A 16837-nucleotide genomic window follows, 5' to 3' on the forward strand; every position below is an offset into this window, starting at 1 on the left:
CAAATCCCTCCAGAGTCAAATCTGATAAGAATTATGAAGATGAATCTATACAAACAGTGCTTGTTAAAAATTGGTGCATTTCTAAATTAGCATTAGTTAAAGAACGGGAGAAAGCAAAGCATAAGTACCTATGGGGAACGGCAAGTTTGTAAGTGCCTATCCTGTTTAATTATTGACTAAGAACACCTGTTTTTTTTCATATTCTTCCAACATATCTTGATTGATCCGTTTTGAAGGGATTACAATCCCTTCCAATCCAATGGACCGATTTTGGTCAAATACGTTGACTGCCACAAGAACAAAAGTGTGCTTACTGGCTCTGTGGCGCAATGGATAGCGCATTGGACTTCTAGAATAAGCTGTAGTGATTCAAAGGTTGTGGGTTCGAGTCCCACCAGAGTCGGCTTTTGTATCACACGTCTAATTAGAACTTTGTCGATAAGATCCGATTATCGTAAATTGAGACAAACGAAAAACTCTAGACAGCAGCCGTGGGCACGAGTGTTCAGCTAAAACTTACCTGGTCCTTTCTTTTTCTGAGTAAAGTATGAGGACAGCTCCCTTTGGTTCATTTTTAAGATGACTGTTATTGCATAGTACTGAAAATGCTGGATTCATCTAGATCTATCTTGTAACTAAGAAGTGAAATAAACCATTTAAAGCTGAGCTTTTCTCGAATGTCTCTAAAAGATTGCCCACTTGAAGATATTTTTCAGAATTCCTAAATTTACAAAAATCAAGAATTATTTGTATTAAAACTCGTCAAAAGTCTTGGGAAACCAGGCCAAGAGGAGGTTAATTAGTGCAACCGATCTCACCTGGTATGTTCATAATAGCATTGATATTCAAGGTTTTTAGGTTCAAATCCCTCCAGAGTCAAATCTGATAAGAATTATGAAGATAAATCTATACAAACAGTGCTTGTTAAAAATTGGTGCATTTCTAAATTAGCATTAGTTAAAGAACGGGAGAAAGCAAAGCATAAGTACCTATGGGGAACGGCAAGTTTGTAAGTGCCTATCCTGTTTAATTATTGACTAAGAACACCTGTTCTTTCATATTCTTCCAACATATCTTGATTGATCCGTTTTGAAGGGATTACAATCCCTTCCATTCCAATGGACCGATTTTGGTCAAGAACGTTGACTGCCACAAGAACAAAAGTGTGCTTACTGGCTCTGTGGCGCAATGGATAGCGCATTGGACTTCTAGAATAAGCTGTAGTGATTCAAAGGTTGTGGGTTCGAGTCCCACCAGAGTCAGCTTTTGTATCACACGTCTAATTAGAACTTTGTCGATAGCATCCGATTATCGTAAATTGAGACAAACGAAAAACTCTAGACAGCAGCCGTGGGCACAAGTGTTCAGCTAAAACTTACCTGGTCCTTTCTTTTTCTGAGTAAAGTATGAGGACAGCTCCCTTTGGTTCATTTTTAAGATGACTGTTATTGCATAGTACTGAAAATGCTGGATTCATCTAGATCTATCTTGTAACTAAGAAGTGAAATGAGCCATTTAAAGCTGAGCTTTTCTCGAATGTCTCTAAAAGATTGCCCACTTGAAGATATTTTTCAGAATTCCTAAATTTACAAAAATCAAGAATTATTTGTATTAAAACTCGGCAAAAGTCTTGGGAAACCAGGCCAAGAGGAGGTTAATTAGTGCAACCGATCTCACCTGGTATGTTCATAATAGCATTGATATTCAAGGTTTTTAGGTTCAAATCCCTCCAGAGTCAAATCTGATAAGAATTATGAAGATGAATCTATACAAACAGTGCTTGTTAAAAATTGGTGCATTTCTAAATTAGCATTAGTTAAAGAACGGGAAAAAGCAAAGCATAAGTACCTATGGGGAACGGCAAGTTTGTAAGTGCCTATCCTGTTTAATTATTGACTAAGAACACCTGTTCTTTCATATTCTTCCAACATATCTTGATTGATCCGTTTTGAAGGGATTACAATCCCATGGACCGATTTTGGTCAAATACGTTGACTGCCACAAGAACAAAAGTGTGCTTACTGGCTCTGTGGCGCAATGGATAGCGCATTGGACTTCTAGAATAAGCTGTAGTGATTCAAAGGTTGTGGGTTCGAGTCCCACCAGAGTCGGCTTTTGTATCACACGTCTAATTAGAACTTTGTCGATAAGATCCGATTATCGTAAATTGAGACAAACGAAAAACTCTAGACAGCAGCCGTGGGCACGAGTGTTCAGCTAAAACTTACCTGGTCCTTTCTTTTTCTGAGTAAAGTATGAGGACAGCTCCCTTTGGTTCATTTTTAAGATGACTGTTATTGCATAGTACTGAAAATGCTGTATTCATCTAGATCTATCTTGTAACTAAGAAGTGAAATGAGCCATTTAAAGCTGAGCTTTTCTCGAATGTCTCTAAAAGATTGCCCACTTGAAGATATTTTTCAGAATTCCTAAATTTACAAAAATCAAGAATTATTTGTATTAAAACTCGTCAAAAGTCTTGGGAAACCAGGCCAAGAGGAGGTTAATTAGTGCAACCGATCTCACCTGGTATGTTCATAATAGCATTGATATTCAAGGTTTTTAGGTTCAAATCCCTCCAGAGTCAAATCTGATAAGAATTATGAAGATGAATCTATACAAACAGTGCTTGTTAAAAATTGGTGCATTTCTAAATTAGCATTAGTTAAAGAACGGGAAAAAGCAAAGCATAAGTACCTATGGGGAACGGCAAGTTTGTAAGTGCCTATCCTGTTTAATTATTGACTAAGAACACCTGTTCTTTCATATTCTTCCAACATATCTTGATTGATCCGTTTTGAAGGGATTACAATCCCTTCCAATCCAATGGACCGATTTTGGTCAAATACGTTGACTGCCACAAGAACAAAAGTGTGCCTACTGGCTCTGTGGCGCAATGGATAGCGCATTGGACTTCTAGAATAAGCTGTAGTGATTCAAAGGTTGTGGGTTCGAGTCCCACCAGAGTCGGCTTTTGTATCACACGTCTAATTAGAACTTTGTCGATAAGATCCGATTATCGTAAATTGAGACAAACGAAAAACTCTAGACAGCAGCCGTGGGCACGAGTGTTCAGCTAAAACTTACCTGGTCCTTTCTTTTTCTGAGTAAAGTATGAGGACAGCTCCCTTTGGTTCATTTTTAAGATGACTGTTATTGCATAGTACTGAAAATGCTGGATTCATCTAGATCTATCTTGTAACTAAGAAGTGAAATAAGCCATTTAAAGCTGAGCTTTTCTCGAATGTCTCTAAAAGATTGCCCACTTGAAGATATTTTTCAGAATTCCTAAATTTACAAAAATCAAGAATTATTTGTATTAAAACTCGTCAAAAGTCTTGGGAAACCAGGCCAAGAGGAGGTTAATTAGTGCAACCGATCTCACCTGGTATGTTCATAATAGCATTGATATTCAAGGTTTTTAGGTTCAAATCCCTCCAGAGTCAAATCTGATAAGAATTATGAAGATGAATCTATACAAACAGTGCTTGTTAAAAATTGGTGCATTTCTAAATTAGCATTAGTTAAAGAACGGGAAAAAGCAAAGCATAAGTACCTATGGGGAACGGCAAGTTTGTAAGTGCCTATCCTGTTTAATTATTGACTAAGAACACCTGTTCTTTCATATTCTTCCAACATATCTTGATTGATCCGTTTTGAAGGGATTACAATCCCTTCCATTCCAATGGACCGATTTTGGTCAAGAACGTTGACTGCCACAAGAACAAAAGTGTGCTTACTGGCTCTGTGGCGCAATGGATAGCGCATTGGACTTCTAGAATAAGCTGTAGTGATTCAAAGGTTGTGGGTTCGAGTCCCACCAGAGTCGGCTTTTGTATCACACGTCTAATTAGAACTTTGTCGATAAGATCCGATTATCGTAAATTGAGACAAACGAAAAACTCTAGACAGCAGCCGTGGGCACGAGTGTTCAGCTAAAACTTACCTGGTCCTTTCTTTTTCTGAGTAAAGTATGAGGACAGCTCCCTTTGGTTCATTTTTAAGATGACTGTTATTGCATAGTACTGAAAATGCTGGATTCATCTAGATCTATCTTGTAACTAAGAAGTGAAATGAGCCATTTAAAGCTGAGCTTTTCTCGAATGTCTCTAAAAGATTGCCCACTTGAAGATATTTTTCAGAATTCCTAAATTTACAAAAATCAAGAATTATTTGTATTAAAACTCGTCAAAAGTCTTGGGAAACCAGGCCAAGAGGAGGTTAATTAGTGCAACCGATCTCACCTGGTATGTTCATAATAGCATTGATATTCAAGGTTTTTAGGTTCAAATCCCTCCAGAGTCAAATCTGATAAGAATTATGAAGATGAATCTATACAAACAGTGCTTGTTAAAAATTGGTGCATTTCTAAATTAGCATTAGTTAAAGAACGGGAGAAAGCAAAGCATAGGTACCTATGGGGAACGGCAAGTTTGTAAGTGCCTATCCTGTTTAATTATTGACTAAGAACACCTGTTCTTTCATATTCTTCCAACATATCTTGATTGATCCGTTTTGAAGGGATTACAATCCCTTCCAATCCAATGGACCGATTTTGGTCAAGAACGTTGACTGCCACAAGAACAAAAGTGTGCTTACTGGCTCTTTGGCGCAATGGATAGCGCATTGGACTTCTAGAATAAGCTGTAGTGATTCAAAGGTTGTGGGTTCGAGTCCCACCAGAGTCGGCTTTTGTATCACACGTCTAATTAGAACTTTGTCGATAAGATCCGATTATCGTAAATTGAGACAAACGAAAAACTCTAGACAGCAGCCGTGGGCACGAGTGTTCAGCTAAAACTTACCTGGTCCTTTCTTTTTCTGAGTAAAGTATGAGGACAGCTCCCTTTGGTTCATTTTTAAGATGACTGTTATTGCATAGTACTGAAAATGCTGGATTCATCTAGATCTATCTTGTAACTAAGAAGTGAAATAACCATTTAAAGCTGAGCTTTTCTCGAATGTCTCTAAAAGATTGCCCACTTGAAGATATTTTTCAGAATTCCTAAATTTACAAAAATCAAGAATTATTTGTATTAAAACTCGTCAAAAGTCTTGGGAAACCAGGCCAAGAGGAGGTTAATTAGTGCAACCGATCTCACATGGTATGTTCATAATAGCATTGATATTCAAGGTTTTTAGGTTCAAATCCCTCCAGAGTCAAATCTGATAAGAATTATGAAGATGAATCTATACAAACAGTGCTTGTTAAAAATTGGTGCATTTCTAAATTAGCATTAGTTAAAGAACGGGAGAAAGCAAAGCATAGGTACCTATGGGGAACGGCAAGTTTGTAAGTGCCTATCCTGTTTAATTATTGACTAAGAACACCTGTTCTTTCATATTCTTCCAACATATCTTGATTGATCCGTTTTGAAGGGATTACAATCCCTTCCATTCCAATGGACCGATTTTGGTCAAGAACGTTGACTGCCACAAGAACAAAAGTGTGCCTACTGGCTCTGTGGCGCAATGGATAGCGCATTGGACTTCTAGAATAAGCTGTAGTGATTCAAAGGTTGTGGGTTCGAGTCCCACCAGAGTCGGCTTTTGTATCACACGTCTAATTAGAACTTTGTCGATAAGATCCGATTATCGTAAATTGAGACAAACGAAAAACTCTAGACAGCAGCCGTGGGCACGAGTGTTCAGCTAAAACTTACCTGGTCCTTTCTTTTTCTGAGTAAAGTATGAGGACAGCTCCCTTTGGTTCATTTTTAAGATGACTGTTATTGCATAGTACTGAAAATGCTGGATTCATCTAGATCTATCTTGTAACTAAGAAGTGAAATAAACCATTTAAAGCTGAGCTTTTCTCGAATGTCTCTAAAAGATTGCCCACTTGAAGATATTTTTCAGAATTCCTAAATTTACAAAAATCAAGAATTATTTGTATTAAAACTCGTCAAAAGTCTTGGGAAACCAGGCCAAGAGGAGGTTAATTAGTGCAACCGATCTCACCTGGTATGTTCATAATAGCATTGATATTCAAGGTTTTTAGGTTCAAATCCCTCCAGAGTCAAATCTGATAAGAATTATGAAGATGAATCTATACAAACAGTGCTTGTTAAAAATTGGTGCATTTCTAAATTAGCATTAGTTAAAGAACGGGAGAAAGCAAAGCATAGGTACCTATGGGGAACGGCAAGTTTGTAAGTGCCTATCCTGTTTAATTATTGACTAAGAACACCTGTTCTTTCATATTCTTCCAACATATCTTGATTGATCCGTTTTGAAGGGATTACAATCCCTTCCATTCCAATGGACCGATTTTGGTCAAGAACGTTGACTGTCACAAGAACAAAAGTGTGCCTACTGGCTCTGTGGCGCAATGGATAGCGCATTGGACTTCTAGAATAAGCTGTAGTGATTCAAAGGTTGTGGGTTCGAGTCCCACCAGAGTCGGCTTTTGTATCACACGTCTAATTAGAACTTTGTCGATAAGATCCGATTATCGTAAATTGAGACAAACGAAAAACTCTAGACAGCAGCCGTGGGCACGAGTGTTCAGCTAAAACTTACCTGGTCCTTTCTTTTTCTGAGTAAAGTATGAGGACAGCTCCCTTTGGTTCATTTTTAAGATGACTGTTATTGCATAGTACTGAAAATGCTGGATTCATCTAGATCTATCTTGTAACTAAGAAGTGAAATAAACCATTTAAAGCTGAGCTTTTCTCGAATGTCTCTAAAAGATTGCCCACTTGAAGATATTTTTCAGAATTCCTAAATTTACAAAAATCAAGAATTATTTGTATTAAAACTCGTCAAAAGTCTTGGGAAACCAGGCCAAGAGGAGGTTAATTAGTGCAACCGATCTCACCTGGTATGTTCATAATAGCATTGATATTCAAGGTTTTTAGGTTCAAATCCCTCCAGAGTCAAATCTGATAAGAATTATGAAGATAATCTATACAAACAGTGCTTGTTAAAAATTGGTGCATTTCTAAATTAGCATTAGTTAAAGAACGGGAGAAAGCAAAGCATAGGTACCTATGGGGAACGGCAAGTTTGTAAGTGCCTATCCTGTTTAATTATTGACTAAGAACACCTGTTCTTTCATATTCTTCCAACATATCTTGATTGATCTGTTTTGAAGGGATTACAATCCCTTCCAATCCAATGGACCGATTTTGGTCAAGAACGTTGACTGCCACAAGAACAAAAGTGTGCCTACTGGCTCTGTGGCGCAATGGATAGCGCATTGGGCTTTTAGAATAAGCTGTAGTGATTCAAAGGTTGTGGGTTCGAGTGGCACCAGAGTCGGCTTTTATATCACACGTCTAATTAGAACTTTGTCTATAGCATCCGATTATCGTAATTTGAGACAAACGAAAAACTCTAGACAGCAGCCGTGGGCACGAGTGTTCAGCTAAAACTTACCTGGTCCTTTCTTTTTCTGAGTAAAGTATGAGGACAGCTCCCTTTGGTTCATTTTTAAGATGACTGTTATTGCATAGTACTGAAAATGCTGGATTCATCTAGATCTATCTTGTAACTAAGAAGTGAAATGAGCCATTTAAAGCTGAGCTTTTCTCGAATGTCTCTAAAAGATTGCCCACTTGAAGATATTTTTCAGAATTCCTAAATTTACAAAAATCAAGAATTATTTGTATTAAAACTCGTCAAAAGTCTTGGGAAACCAGGCCAAGAGGAGGTTAATTAGTGCAACCGATCTCACCTGGTATGTTCATAATAGCTTTGATATTCAAGGTTTTTAGGTTCAAATCCCTCCAGAGTCAAATCTGATAAGAATTATGAAGATAAATCTATACAAACAGTGCTTGTTAACCACCTCAGCCCCCTTAGCTTAAACACCCTTAATGACCAGGCCACTTTTTACACTTCTGACCTACACTACTTTAACAGTTTATTGCTCGGTCATGCAACTTACCACCCAAATGAATTTTACCTCCTTTTCTTCTCACTAATAGAGCTTTCATTTTGTGGTATTTCATTGCTGCTGACATTTTTACTTTTTTTGTTATTAATCAAAATTTAACGATTTTTTTGCAAAAAAATGACATTTTTCACTTTCAGTTGTAAAATTTTGCAAAAAAAACGACATCCATATATAATTTTTTCTCTAAATTTATTGTTCTACATGTCTTTGATAAAAAAAAAATGTTTGGGTAAAAAAAAAAAATGGTTTGGGTAAAAGTTATAGCGTTTACAAACTATGGTACAAAAATGTGAATTTCCGCTTTTTGAAGCAGCTCTGACTTTCTGAGCACCTGTCATGTTTCCTGAGATTCTACAATGCCCAGACAGTACAAACACCGCACAAATGACCCCATTTCGGAAAGTAGACACCCTAAGGTATTCGCTGATGGGCATAGTGAGTTCATAGAACTTTTTATTTTTTGTCACAAGTTAGCGGAAAATGATGATTTTTTTTTTCCTTACAAAGTCTCATATTCCACTAACTTGTGACAAAAAATAAAAACTTCTATGAACTCACTATGCCCATCAGCGAATACCTTGGGGTGTCTTCTTTCCAAAATGGGGTCACTTGTGGGGTAGTTATACTGCCCTGGCATTCTAGGGGCCCTAATATGTGGTAAGTAGTTTGAAATCAAAATCTGTAAAAAAAATGGCCGGTGAAATCCGAAAGGTGCTCTATGGAATGTGGGCCCCTTTGCCCACCTAGGCTGCAAAAAAGTGTCACACATGTGGTATCTCCGTACTCAGGAGAAGTTGGGCAATGTGTTTTGGGGTGTCATTTTACATATACCCATGCTGGGTGAGAGAAATATCTTGGCAAAAGACATATTTTTCCATTTTTCTGAACAAAGTTGGCATTTGACCAAGATATTTCTCTTACCCAGCATGGGTATACAGTCATGTGAAAAAATTAGGACACCCTTTGAAAGCATGTGGTTTTTTGTAACATTTTTAATAAATGGTTATTTCATCTCCGTTTCAACAATACAGAGAGATTAAAGTAATCCGACTAAACAAAGAAAACTGAAGAAAAGTCTTTTCAAGATCTTCTGTAAATGTCATTCTACAAAAATGCCTATTCTAACTGAGGAAAAAGATAGGACACCCTTGCCCCTAATAGCGAGTGTTACCTCCTTTGGCTGAAATAACTGCAGTGAGACGGTTCTTGTAGCCATCTACCAGTCTTCGACATCGGTCTGAGGAAATTTTACCCCACTCCTCAATGCAGAACTTTTTCAGCTGTGAGATGTTTGAGGGGTTTCTTGCACGTACAGCCCTTTTCAAGTCACCCCACAGCATCTCAATGGGATTCAAATCTGGACTTTGACTTGGCCATTCCAGGACTCTCCATTTCTTCTTTTTCAGCCAATCTTTGGTTGATTTACTAGTATGTTTTGGGTCATTGTCATGTTGCATGGTCCAGTTCCGCTTCAGCTTTAATTTTCTAACTGATGGTCTCACATGTTCTTCAAGCACCTTCTGATACACAGTAGAATTCATCGTGGATTCTATGATGGTGAGCTGACCAGGTCCTGCTGCAGCAAAGCAGCCCCAAACCATGACACTTCCACCTCCATGCTTCACAGTTGGTATGAGGTTCTTTTCTTGGAATGCTGTGTTTGGTTTACGCCAAACATGTCCTCTGCTGTTGTGTCCAAATAATTCAATTTTGGACTCATCTGTCCAAAGAACATTATTCCAGAAGTCCTGGTCTTTGTCAACTTTATCGCTGGCAAATGTCAGTCTGGCCTCGATGTTTCTCTTGGAAAGCAAAGGTTTCCTCCTTGCACACCTCCCATGCAAGTTAAACTTGTACAGTCTCTTTCTGATTGTAGAGGCATGTACTTCTACATCAACAGTAGCCAGAGCCTGCTGTAGTTCTCGAGATGACACTTTAGGGTTTTTGGATACCTCTTTTAGCATCTTGCGGTCTGCTCTTGGGGTGAACTTGCTGGGGCGACCAGTCCTGGGCATGTTGGCAGTTGTTTTGAAAGCCCTCCACTTGTAGACTATCTTCCGGACAGTGGAATGGCTGATTTCAAAATCTTTTGAGATCTTTTTAAATCCCTTCCCAGACTCATAGGCTGCTACAATCTTTTTTCTGAAGTCCTCTGACAGCTCTTTTGCTCTCACCATGGTGCTCACTCTCACTTCAACAGTCAGGAGCACACCAAACTAAATGTCTGAGGTTTAAATAGGGCAAGCCTCATTCAACATGCAGAGTAACGATCTACTAATTATGTGCACCTGGTGTGATATACCTGTGTGAGATCTGAGCCAATTTAAGAGGGAATACATGTGAGGGTGTCCTATCTTTTTCCTCAGTTAGAATAGGCATTTTTGTAGAATGACATTTACAGAAGATCTTGAAAAGACTTTTCTTCAGTTTTCTTTGTTTAGTTGGATTACTTTAATCTCTCTGTATTGTTGAAACGGAGATGAAATAACCATTTATTAAAAATGTTACAAAAAACCACATGCTTTCAAAGGGTGTCCTAATTTTTTCACATGACTGTATGTAAAATGACACCCCAAAACACATTGCCCAACTTCTCCTGAGTAAGGGGATACCACATGTGTGACACTTTTTTGCAGCCTAGGAGGGCAAAGGGGCCCACATTCTAAAGAGCACCTTTCGGAATTCACCGGCCATTTTTTACAGATTTTGATTTCAAACTACTTACCACATATTAGGGCCCCTAGAATGCCAGGGCAGTATAACTACCCCACAAGTGACCCCATTTTGGAAAGAAGACACCCCAAGGTATTCTGTGAGGGGCATGGCGAGTTCCTAGAATTTTTTATTTTTTGTCACAAGTTAGCGGAAAATGATGTGTTTTTTTTTTGTTTTTTTTTCTTACAAAGTCTCATATTCCACTAACTTGTGACAAAAAATAAAAACTTCCATGAACTCACTATGCCCATCAGCGAATACCTTGGGGTGTCTTCTTTCCAAAATGGGGTCACTTGTGGGGTAGTTATACTGCCCTGGAATTCTAGGGGCCCTAATGTGTGGTAAGTAGTTTGAAATCAAAATCTGTAAAAAATGGCCGGTGAAATCCGAAAGGTGCTCTTTGGAATGTGGGCCCCTTTGCCCACCTAGGCTGCAAAAAAAGTGTCACACATCTGGTATCCCCGTACTCAGGAGAAGTTGGGCAATGTGTTTTGGGGTGTCATTTTACATATACCCATGCTGGGTGAGATAAATATCTCGGTCAAATGCCAACTTTGCTTAAAAAAATGGGAAAAGTTGTCTTTTGCCAAGATATTTCTCTCACCCAGCATGGGTATATGTAAAAAGACACCCCAAAACACATTGCCCAACTTCTCCTGAGTACGGGGATACCAGATGTGTGACACTTTTTTGCAGCCTAGGTGGGCAAAGGGGCCCACATTCCAAAGAGCACCTTTCGGATTTCACCGGCCATTTTTTACAGATTTTGATTTCAAACCACTTCTCATGCATTCGGCCCCTAAAATGCCATGGCAGTATAACTACCCCACAAGTGACCTCATTTTGCAAAGAAGACACCCCAAGGTATTTCGTGATGGGCATAGTGAGTTCATGGAAGTTTTTATTTTTTGTCACAAGTTAGTGGAATATGAGACTTTGTAAGGAAAAAAATAAAAATAAAAAAAATCATCATTTTCCGCTAACTTGTGACAAAAAATATAAAATTCTAGGAACTCGCCATGCCCCTCACGGAATACCTTGGGGTGTCTTCTTTCCAAAATGGGGTCACTTGTGGGGTAGTTATACTGCCCTGGCATTCTAGGGGCCCTAATGTGTGATAAGTAGGTAAATGACCTGTGAAATCCGAAAGGTGCTCTTTGGAATGTGGGCCCCTTTGCCCACCTAGGCTGCAAAAAAGTGTCACACATGTGGTATCGACGTATTCAGGAGAAGTTGGGCAATGTGTTTTGCTGTGTCTTTTTACATATACTCATGCTGGGTGAGAGAAATATCTCGGCAAAAGACAACTTTTCCCATTTTTTATACAAAGTTGGCATTTGACCAAGATATTTCTCTCACCCAGCATGGGTATATGTAAAATGACACCCCAAAACACATTGCCCAACTTCTCCTGAGTACGGCGATACCAGATGTGTGACACTTTTTTGCAGCCTAGAAGCGCAAAGGGGCCCACATTCCTTTTATGAGGGCATTTTTAGACATTTGGATCCCAGACCTCTTCTCACGCTTTAGGGCCCCTAGAATGCCAGGGCAGTATAAATACCCCACATGTGACCCCATTTTTGAAAGAAGACACCCCAAGGTATTCAATGAGGGGCATGGCGAGTTCATCAAAAAAATTTTTTTTTGGCACAAGTTAGCGGAAATTGATATTTCTTTTTTTTCTCACAAAGTCTCCCTTTCCGCTAACTTGGGACAAAAATTTCAATCTTTCATGGACTCAATATGCCCCTCACGGAATACCTTGGGGTGTCTTCTTTCCGAAATGGGGTCACATGTGGGGTATTTATACTGCCCTGGCATTCTAGGGGCCCTAAAGCGTAAGAAGAAGTCCGGAATATAAATGTCCAAAAATTTTTACGCCTTTGGATTCCGTGAGGGGTATGGTGAGTTCATGTGAGATTTTATTTTTTGACACAAGTTAGTGGAATATGAGACTTTGTAAGAAAAAAAAATATAATTTCCGCTAACTTGGGCCAAAAAAATGTCTGAATGGAGCCTTACAGGGGGGTGATCAATGACAGGGGGTGATCAATGACAGGAGGGTTATCAGGGAGTCTATATGGGGTGATCACCCCCCTGTCATTGATCACCCCCTAATAAGGCTCCATTCAGATGTCCGTATGTGTTTTGCGGATCCGATCCATGTATCAGTCGATCCGTAAAAATCATACGGACATCTGAATGCAGCCTTACAGGAGGTGATCAATGACAGGGGGGTGATCAATGACAGGGGGGTGATCAATGACAGGGGGGTGATTAGGGAGTCTATATGGGGTGATCACCCCCCTGTCATTGATCACCCCCCTATAAGGCTCCATTCAGATGTCCGTATGTGTTTTGCGGATCTGATCCATGTATCCGTGGATCCGTAAAAAACATACGGACATCTGAATGCAGCCTTACAGGGGGGTGATCAATGACAGGGGGGTGATCAATGACAGGGGGGTGACCAGGGAGTCTATATGGGATGATCACCCCCCTGTCATTGATCCCCCCCCTATAAGGCTCCATTCAGATGTCCGTATGTGTTTTGAGGATCCGATCCATGTATCCGTGGATCCGTAAAAAACATACGGACATCTGAATGCAGCCTTACAGGGGGGTGATCAATGACAGGTGGGTGATCAGGGAGTCTATATGGGGTGATCACCCACCTGTAAGGCTCCATTCAGACGTCTGTATGTGTTTTGCGGATCCGATCCATCTATCAGCGGATCCTTAAAAATCATACGGACGTCTGAATGGAGCCTTACAGGGGAGTGATCAATGACAGGGGGGTGATCAGGGAGTCTATATGGGGTTATCACCTCCGTCATTGATCACTCCCCTGTAAGGCTCCATTCAGACGTCCGTATGTGTTTTGCGGATCCTATCCATCTATCAGTGGATCCGTAAAAATCATACGGACATCTGAATGGAGCCTTACAGGGGGGTGATCAATGACAGGGGGGTGATCAATGACAGGGGGGTGATCAGGGAGCTTATATGAGGTGATCACCTCCATCATTGATCACTCCCCTGTAAGGCTCCATTCAGACGTCCGTATGTGTTTTGCGGATCCGATCCATCTATCAGTGGATCCGTAAAAATCATACGGATGTCTGAATGGAGCCTTACAGGGAGTTATAAATGACGGGGGTGATCAATGACAGGGGGGTGATCAGGGAGTCTATATGGGGTGATCACCCACCTGTAAGGCTCCATTCAGACGTCTGTATGTGTTTTGCGGATCCGATCCATCTATCAGTGGATCCGTAAAAATCATACAGACGTCTAAATGGAGCCTTACAGGGGAGTGATCAATGACAGGGGGGTGATCCGATTATCGTAAATTAAGACAAACGAAAAGCTCTAGACAGCAGCCGTGGGCACGAGTTTTCAGCTAAAGCTTACCTGGTCCTTTCTTTTTCTGAGTAAAGTATGAGGACAGCTCCCTTTTGTTAATTTTAAAGATGACTGTTATTGCATAGTACTGAAAATGCTGGATTCATCTAAATCAGGGATGCCCAACCTGCGGCCCTCCAGCTGTTGCAAAACTACAACTCCCAGCATGTCTGGACAGTCTACAGCTATCCGCCTACAGCAGGCATGATGGGAGTTGTAGTTTTACAACAGCTGGAGGGCCGCAGGTTGAGCATCTCTGATCTAGATCTATCTTGTAACCAAGAAGTGAAATGAGCCATTTAACCACCTCCCGACCGCCGAACGCAGCGATGCGTCCTGGAGGTGGATGATTCATTCCTCCTGGACGCGCCGGCGCGTCCTCTCGCGAGACGCGAGATTTCCTGTGAACGCGTGCACACAGGCGCGCGCGTTCACAGGATCGGAAGGTAAGCGAGTGGATCTACAGCCTGCCAGCGGCGATCGTTCGCTGGCAGGCTGGAGATGTGATTTTTTTTAACCCCTAACAGGTATATTAGACGCTGTTTTGATAACAGCGTCTAATATACCTGCTACCTGGTCCTCTGGTGGTCCCTTTTGTTTGGATCGACCACCAGAGGACACAGATAGCTCAGCAATATGTAGCACCACACTACACTACACCCCCCCTGTCACTTATTAACCCCTTATTAGCCCCTGGTCACCCCTGATCACCACATATAGACTCCCTGATCACCCCCCTGTCATTGATTACCCCCCTGTCATTGATCACCCCCCTGTAAAGCTCCATTAAGACGTCCGCATGATTTTTACGGATCCACTGATAGATGGATCGGATCCGCAAAACGCATACGGACGTCTGAATGGAGCCTTACAGGGGCGTGATTAATGACTGTGGCGATCACCCCATATAGACTCCCTGATCACCCCCCTGTCATTGATTACCCCCCTGTCATTGATCACCCCCCTGTAAAGCTCCATTCAGACATCCGCATGATTTTTACGGATCCACTGATAGATGTATCAGGTCCGCAAAACGCATACGGACGTCTGAATGGAGCCTTACAGGGGCGTGATCAATGACTGTGGTGATCACCCCATATAGACTCCCTGATCACCCCCCTGTCATTGATTACCCCCCTGTCATTGATCACCCCCCTGTAAAGCTCCATTCAGACGTTCGCATGATTTTTACGGATCCACTAATAGATGGATCGGATCCGCAAAACGCATACGGACGTCTGAATGGAGCCTTACAGGGGCGTGATCAATGACTGTGGTGATCACCCCATATAGACTCCCTGATTACACCCCTGTCATTGATCACCCCCCTGTAAGGCTCCATTCAGACGTCCGCATGATTTTTACGGATCCACTGATAGATGGATCGGATCCGCAAAACACATACAGGCGTCTGAATGGAGCCTTACAGGGGGGGTGATCACCCCATATAGACTCCCTGATCACCCCCCTGTCATTGATCACCCCCCTGTAAGGCTGCATTCAGATGTCCGTATGATTTTTACGGATCCACGGATACATGGATCGGATCCGCAAAACACATACGGACATCTGAATGGAGCCTTATAGGGGGGTGATCAATGACAGGGGGGTGATCACTCCATATACAAATTTTTATAGCTTTTGACCTCACAGTGCTTGTCAACGTTTTAAACTTTACATTTGCTAGCTGGTGGTCCCTAAGGACCTATTTACGTTCTTGGATCAAGTACTATTTTTTCTTTTTAAAACTTCACTTTTATTTTATTATTCTAATAAATTCTGACCTTTTATTCAATTATTCATATTCTTACTATGCTAAAGACGTTTTTAAAACTATCAGTCATGCGGAGTGGCTCTATATTCTTTTGCTCTTAGTGATATATATTCTTATAGTAGTAAGTAGTAATTTCTGCAACCTTCTTAATATGTGGCTCTTTTTTCCTTTTATTCGTGTGTAACGACTGTTAAGAGCAGGGGGGAGGGCAGGGGGAGGAGAGGTAGGGTGAGGGAAAGTTGTTATGTTATATATTACCCTCTCTAGGGAGACGGTATGTTTGAGGAGCGTCACAATCTATTATCTATTACCATTCCCTTTCTGTATAGGGACATATATTGTGCATATGCACTGGTAGTTACACCTATTATTTCTCTTGATGATGCGTTCCTCCTCCTCTCGCTTCATATCAGTCTCTCTCCATCTCCTATACACTCCTTATAACCACTGCCTTCTATGCTGACTGCATCTATTCAGGTCTAGGCCCTATGGTTCGCTGCTGCTATAGAGGTGTCTTTATTAGCACTGTTATTAGAGCTTCTCCCGCATATCACTGCCTAAAAACTAGCTCTCACACACCCTGCATCCCGACATGTTTCGCTGTTACACAGCGTCTTCAGGGAATGATGCAGGTGTGAGTGTTGGGGGCGGGGTCCAGCCTTTGAAGGCTCGCTTTAGGTCACATGTTTTCAGCCTCCAATCCCTTGCTGGTACGTCATAACCGTATGTTTCCTTTATTCACACCCTCTTTTTTGATTGGCTCCAGTCCGTCATGTGCTGGTGACTCACATGTACGCATCACGTCACTAGGATCGTACTACTCTGCATTATAATTTATTCACGCCCTCTTTTTTAATTGGCTCCGGTCCGTCATGTGATCGTGGCTTGCATTTGCATGTCACGTCACTATGATCATCCCTCACTGCGTCACCGCGAGACCTCTGCTATTCTCGCGCATGCGCGAGGACTTGTACATTTCTGTCATTGGATTTTCTACCTTCCTGATCCGTGCATGCTTGCGGACTTAGGCTTTATCAGTT

At 41.0% G+C, this 16837-nt stretch overlaps 8 non-coding genes across 8 annotated transcripts; all 8 read left to right on the plus strand.

Annotated features, from left to right (window-relative positions):
- Positions 1-315: 315 nt before the first annotated feature.
- TRNAR-UCU lies at positions 316-403 on the plus strand. Its single transcript is given in 2 exon segments — positions 316-352; positions 368-403. It is a non-coding gene; the product is annotated as a tRNA-Arg (tRNA).
- A 771-nt stretch (positions 404-1174) lies between these two features.
- Positions 1175-1262, plus strand: TRNAR-UCU. The gene is given in 2 exon segments: positions 1175-1211; positions 1227-1262. It is a non-coding gene; the product is annotated as a tRNA-Arg (tRNA).
- A 761-nt stretch (positions 1263-2023) lies between these two features.
- On the plus strand, positions 2024-2111 carry TRNAR-UCU. Its single transcript is given in 2 exon segments — positions 2024-2060; positions 2076-2111. It is a non-coding gene; the product is annotated as a tRNA-Arg (tRNA).
- Positions 2112-2882: 771 nt separating this feature from the next.
- Positions 2883-2970, plus strand: TRNAR-UCU. Its single transcript is given in 2 exon segments — positions 2883-2919; positions 2935-2970. It is a non-coding gene; the product is annotated as a tRNA-Arg (tRNA).
- A 771-nt stretch (positions 2971-3741) lies between these two features.
- Positions 3742-3829, plus strand: TRNAR-UCU. The gene is given in 2 exon segments: positions 3742-3778; positions 3794-3829. It is a non-coding gene; the product is annotated as a tRNA-Arg (tRNA).
- Positions 3830-4600: 771 nt separating this feature from the next.
- TRNAR-UCU lies at positions 4601-4688 on the plus strand. Its single transcript is given in 2 exon segments — positions 4601-4637; positions 4653-4688. It is a non-coding gene; the product is annotated as a tRNA-Arg (tRNA).
- Positions 4689-5458: 770 nt separating this feature from the next.
- TRNAR-UCU lies at positions 5459-5546 on the plus strand. Its single transcript is given in 2 exon segments — positions 5459-5495; positions 5511-5546. It is a non-coding gene; the product is annotated as a tRNA-Arg (tRNA).
- Positions 5547-6317: 771 nt separating this feature from the next.
- Positions 6318-6405, plus strand: TRNAR-UCU. Its single transcript is given in 2 exon segments — positions 6318-6354; positions 6370-6405. It is a non-coding gene; the product is annotated as a tRNA-Arg (tRNA).
- Positions 6406-16837: the final 10432 nt, after the last annotated feature.

Source organism: Bufo bufo, chromosome 4, assembly GCF_905171765.1.
Source record: "Bufo bufo chromosome 4, aBufBuf1.1, whole genome shotgun sequence".
Taxonomy (NCBI): domain Eukaryota; kingdom Metazoa; phylum Chordata; class Amphibia; order Anura; family Bufonidae; genus Bufo; species Bufo bufo.